The sequence below is a fragment of the Papio anubis genome, chromosome 10 (assembly GCF_008728515.1).
Source record: "Papio anubis isolate 15944 chromosome 10, Panubis1.0, whole genome shotgun sequence".
Classification (NCBI taxonomy): Eukaryota; Metazoa; Chordata; class Mammalia; order Primates; family Cercopithecidae; genus Papio; species Papio anubis.
In genome coordinates this window covers 84,562,643-84,569,095 of record NC_044985.1, presented here as the reverse complement: position 1 = coordinate 84,569,095, position 6,453 = coordinate 84,562,643, and positions in this window count along the sequence as shown.

Below are 6,453 nucleotides of genomic sequence, written 5' to 3'. Positions count from 1 at the left end.
CTTTGCTCCTGTAAAGTGCTTATTCAGAATGTAGTTTGAGGTGAGTTGCCAAATAAGTGATATTTGGGTTGATTTAAATATGTGCATTCTAAGTTATATAGCATTCAAGACATTCATTAAAACAAAGCAAAATAAAAACCAACAAGAGAACAGTGTGATGGCATATGGTATATCAGCTATAGGATTGTTTAGAAAAAACTTTATTGCTTATTATTAATAGTTCATATCTCATAGAATATTACTGCAGAACTGAAGATTAAGAAATGTTACTGAGGACACCAGATCCAAACATCTGTGTGTTGGAAAATTATCTCCAATGCATAGCTATTTCCTTGGCATATTTAGATGGCCATCTTTCTTTGATGTCTTTTTTTAAACCTACATTTCATTTTTTGGGAGCCTCAGTGTGATGGAATTTTTTTTTTTTTTTTAGATGGAGTTTCTTTGTTGCCCAGGCTGGTGTGCAGTGGTGGGATCTCGGCTCACTGCAACCTCGCCTCCCGGGTGCAAGCGATTCTCCTGCCTCAGCCTCCCGAGTAGCTAGGATTACAGGTGCGTGCCACCATACGCATCTAATTTTTGTATTTTTAGTAGAGACGGGGGTTTCACCGTGTTGGCCAGGCTGGTCTTGAACTCCTGACCTCAAGTGATCCACCCACCTTGGCCTCCCAAAGTGCTGGGATTACAGGTGTGAGCCGCCACGCCCAGCCGATGGAAAGTTTTTATCTAAGATGAAAAAGCAATTAAACTAAATAGAACTTAATTGCTGCCTTATTGCTATTATTAGTAGTACTACTGCTATTACTTGGTATGTACTACTATTTGTAGTAATAGAGTGGTCACAGTAGACCTTAAATTTATAGAGGATGTTACCGTTTACAAAATATTTTCACGTGCATTTTATAATTCTTCACAGACACTTTGTGAGAAAGTAAGGCTGCCTTGCTTTCAGAGCAAGCTAACTATAGATAGAATTGATGATCATTAGTCTTCCAGAAGGCGGCCATGGACTACCATTAAGTAAACTTAATGTCAATTTATGTGATAAGAAAAAGTGGAACCTTTTTTCTAATGATCCATTTCAGGTCCTACTCTTAAAAAGCAGTCTTGGAGGATTTCCCAGATCTTTCTGGGATAAAATTAGTTTTCTTTAAAAAAGCAATTTCATTTTCCAGAACTTAACCAGTATAGAAGGCTTTAGCATCAGGGAACATTATACAATAAGGCTTGCCCAGCACAGAGATTCTTAGCACTAGGTGACTATAGTAAGCACTAAAATGAAATTATCTGGTAGTTCTCTATACCTGTGCTTTGAATTCAACTCACATTTTTCAATACCTAAATTCCATGAAGAACTTTCAGAACCTAAGCGTGTTAGGCCGTTCTTGCATTTCTATAAAGAAATACCTGAGACCGGCGCAGTGGCTCACGCCTGTAATCCCAGCACTTTGGGAAGCGAAGGCAGGCGGATCACGAGGTCAGGAGATCGAGACCATCCTGGCTAACATGGTGAAACCCCGTCTCTATTGAAAATACAAAAAATTAGCCAGGCGTGGTGGCATGCGCCTGTAGTTCCAGCTAGTCAGGAGGCTGAGGCAGGAGAATCGCTTGAATCCAGGAGGCGGAGGTTGCAGTGAGCCAAGATCACGCCACTGCACTCCAGCCTGGGCGACACAGCGAGACTCTGTTTCAGGAAAAAAAGAAAAAGAAGAAGAAGAAGAAATACCTGAGGCTGGGTAATTTATAAAGAAAAGAGGTTTAATTGACTTATGGTTCCGCAGGCTGCACCAGTGTGGCACCAGCATTTGCTTCTGGGTCAGGGCTTTGGGAAATTTACATTCATGGCAGAAAGTGAAGTGGGAGGAGGGACATCACATGGCGAGAGTGGGAGCAAGTGAGAGTGAGGTGGGAGGTGCCACGCACTTTTAAACAACCAGATCTCTCGGGATTTCAGAGTGAGAACTTACTACCAAAGGGATGGTGCTAAACCACTCATGAGGGATCCGCCTCCGTGATCCAATCCCCTCCCACCAGACGCTACCTCCAACATTGGGAAATACATTCAACATGAGATTTGGGAGGGGAGAAACATCCAAACCATATTACCAGGTATAAAGGTCTATAAAATAACATTAAGAACATTGGGGTTTCATGACTTCAGAAATTTTAAGAATTTCTTGCCTGGGAAGAACAATGTACAAGCAACAGATTTAATTGCCTTTGAGAAATGCTTTTGGTGAGAACTCTTTAGGAAGGACTCTGCCTTTCCTTATGTGCCTGGTGTGCTGTAATGGAGGCCCAAAGACGGTCATGATGCTTGTGTCCTGCACTGTCCAGCGAGGGAGAAGGCAAATACCATCATGAATGTATTATACAAGATGCTATTAGAATATGGAAAAGGGAGTGACCAACTCCACAGGGTTGAGAAGAAAGGGGTTTCCAAAGGATTGAATAGGAGGCATCTTCTTGGCAGAAGAGAAGAGGTTGGTCAGATGGGGCAGAGGGAGGTAGGAGCAGCATGTGGAGCAGCCTGAAATGTAACTGTCACATTCTAGAAGAGGGAGCAGCTTGCTGTGTATGGTGTAGGGTGTATGTGTATCTGTATATGTGTATGTTGGAGCAGGGATGGCAAAGATGAAGAGGGGGTTAGCTTTAGAAGGGCTAAGATCCCATCCTAAGGAGTTTGGTCTTCATCTATGTTCTGCTTTCTATGTGGTAATTTACTTTAAAATGCTTAAGAAATTCAGTGTAAACTATATGATGTATTTAAACATAAGTTAACTTTTTTTCTATACTGTAGGTAGCGTCAACCTGCACTCTAGGTGTAGTTAATTAGCATTTCATGAATCCAAATCATGAATCCACACTTCAAAATTGGTTACCTACACATTTCAAGTAATTTTCCAAGAGTCCATTTTAAGGTTTTATTCATTGGTATAGTGGATGTTAGAAATAAGATACGTGGTTGGCTAGAAAGGTTATACTTGCTTTATGAACCTCATCCGAGGAAAGTGGAGGACTCCAGCAAGCAATGCTGGCAGCAGCCTCCAGGTGTGGATTGCTACTGGTTCTGAGTACTCTCCTCCCAGAGGGTGCTGTCACTGGCCCAACTATTATAGAAGGGGAGATGATTCTGCTGTCAGGCTGTTGTGTCCTCTCAGAGTGAATCTGTCATGTGAGATGTTTGACCTACCTCTAACTTTTAGTGGGGGCTGTGGATATTTATGAAGAGAACCTGCCAATTGCTGTGTTGGTCAATTGTCTGACTGCCTTAGATCACTGTGTGACAATCTGGTCAGTAGTGGAGACCACTAGAGATTATCTATAAGATACCAGCAGACTGTCAATATTATAGAAAAATTACTCTGGGGAAGGGGAGCGTTGGTGAGCTGGAGGATAAGACCCTGTTGGATTCCATTTCAACTAAGTCAATGTAACCCTCCGACAACTTGCTTTTCGTATACTTGCTTTTCTTTCTCTTCCCTCTATGGATTCTTAAACTACCCAGATTAGGCCAGGTGCAGTGGCTCACACCTGTAATCCCAGAGCTTTGGGAGGCTAAGGCAGGAGGATCACTTGAGGTCAAGAGTTCAAGACCAGCATGGGCAACATGGTGAGACTTCATCTCTACTAAAAATAAAAAAATCAGCTGGGCATGGTGGTGTGCACCTGTAATCCTAGTTACACAGGAGGCTGAGGCAGAAGGGTTGCTTGATCCCAGGAGTTTGAGGCTGCAGTGAGCTATGATGGTGCCAGTGCACTCCAGCCTGGTTGACAGAGTAAGACCCTGTTCCAAAAAACCCCCCAAAACAAAAAGTACCCAGATTCTGGCATTGCCCCTTTGGGTGGTATATCAGGAGAGGGTAGGGGTGGACAGCAGGATGTGGGAATTTTGAAAAAGCTCCTAAAGTGGTTCTGATAGATCTACTCTTGCTTCTTCCAGGGATAGATAATTTAGGAGTGGGAAGAAGAACATTAGGGCTAAGGAGAAGAGGATTGGATTGTGTGTATGTGTGTGTGTGTGGTATTTCCTTAATTTTTGTGGATTATTAGCAACTTGTGGAGATTGAAAAATGTGCTCTCAAACTTTGATTTATTTACTTTTTGGATAAAAATATAAATTAACTATTGGTAGCAATGGTGTTTGAGAGGCTTTGGGAAGAGTATATTTTCATGATACTTATCTGGATAAGCTTAGAGGACATTTACATTTCAACAAATTCTTGAGCACAAGGAACAAAGAAACCAAAGAAATGGAAAAAGGTCTTAACTAAATCGTTACAGGCTCTGTTCTTGTTATATTCACTAAAAGGAAAAAAAAGGAAAAGAAAGAAGTTTATCCTTCTTTTTTTTTTTCAATTTTTTAAATTGTGGTAAACATACATAATCTAAACTTTACCATTTTAACCATTTTAAAAAGTACAGTTCAGTGTTATTAAATATATTTATAATGTACAACTGTCACCACCATCCATCTCTGTAGCTCTTTTCATCTTGCAAAACAAACCTTATACCTGTTAAACAATAACTCTGATTCTCCCTCCCCACATGCTTGGCAACCACTATTCCGTTTTCCGTCTCTCTGATTTTACTACTTTAAGGTTTTCGTATAAATGGAATCATACAGTATTTGCCCTTTTTTGACTGGCTTATTTCATTTAGCAAGGTTCATCAAGGTTCCTCAAGGTTTGTCTATGTTGTAAGCTTGTGTGAAAATTTCCTTCCTTTGGAAGGCTATTATTTGTATAATATATACCACATTTTCCTTATCCGTTCCTTCATTGATGGACACTTGGGTTGCTTCCACGTTTTAGCTATTGTGAAACATGCTGCTGTGAACATGGGTATGTAAATATCTTATTGAGACCTTGCTTTCCATTCTTTTCCTATAAACATAAAAGAAATGAGCCGGGTGCGGTGGCTCACGCCTATAATCCCAGCACTTTGGGAGGCCGAGGTGGGTGGATCACCTGAGGTTGGGAGTTCAAGACCAGCCTGACCAACATGGAGAAACCCCGTCTCTACTAAAAATACAAAAATTAGCCAGGTATGGTGGCGCATGCCTGTAATCCCAGCTACTCGAGAGGCTGAGGCAGGAGAATCGCTTGAACCCGGGAGGCAGAGGTTGCGGTGAGCTGAGATGGCGCCATTGCACTCTGGCCTGGGTAAAAAGAGCGAAACTCTGTCTCAAAAAAAAAAATAAATAAAAATAAAAAATAAAAGAAATGTAATTGCCGGCTGGGCACGGTGGCTCATGCCTGTAATCCCAGCATTTTAGGGGGCTGAGGCAAGCAGATCACGAGGTTAGAGTTCGAGACCAGCCTGGCCGACATGGTGAAATCCTGTTTTTACTAAAAATACAAAAATTAGCCAGGTGTGGTGGCACATACCTGTAATCCCAGCTACTTGGGAGGCTGAGGTAGGAGAACTGCTTGAACCTGGGAGGCAGAGGTTGCAGTGAGCCAAGATCGCACCATTGCACTCCAGCCTGGGCCACAGAACAAGGCTTCATCTCGGGGCAAAAAAAAAAAAAAAAAGGAAAAAGAAATGGAGTTGCTGAATCATTGGGCCATCCAATTTTTAATTTTTTGAGGAACTACTATACTGTTTTCCACTGCAGCTGTACCATTTTACATTCCCATCAACAGTACACAAGGGTTTCAATTTCTCCATGTCCTAGCCAACACTTTTTATTTTGTGGTCTTTGTTGTTTGTATGCTTTTAAACTTTTATTTTAGGTTGAAGCGTCCATGTGCAGGTTTGTTATATAGGTAAACTCATATCATAGGGCTTTGTTGTACAGGTTGTTTTGTCATTCAGGTGCTACGCCTAGTACCCAATAGTTATTTTTTCTGATTCTCTCCCTCTTCCCACCCTCCACCCTCGAGTAGGCCCCAGTGTCTATTGTTCCCCTATTTGTGTCCATGAGTTCTTATCTCATTTAGCTCCCACTTATAAGTGAGAACATGCAGTATTTGGTTTTCTCTTCCTGCATTAGTTTGCTAAGGATAATGGCCTCCAGCTCCCTTCATGTTCCTGCAAAAGACATGATCTTGTTCTTTTTTTATTGCTGCATAGTATTCCATGGTGTATATGTACCACAGTTTCTTTATGCAGTCTCTCATTGATGGGCATTGTATTAGTCTGTTCTCACACTACTGTAAAGAACTACCTGAGATTGGGTAATTTATGAAGAAAAGAGGTTTAATTGACTCACAGTGCCGTAGGCTGTGTAGGAAGCATGGCTAGGAGGCCACAGGAAACTTACAATCATGGCAGAAGGCAAAGGGGAAGCAAGGCACATCTTACATGGCAGCAGGAGAGAGATAGTACAAAGGAGGAGGTGTTACACACTTTCAAACAACCAGACCTCATGAGAATTCACTATCAACAGAACGGCAAGAGGGAAATCTGCCCCATGATCCAATCACTTCCCACCAGGCCCCTCTTCCA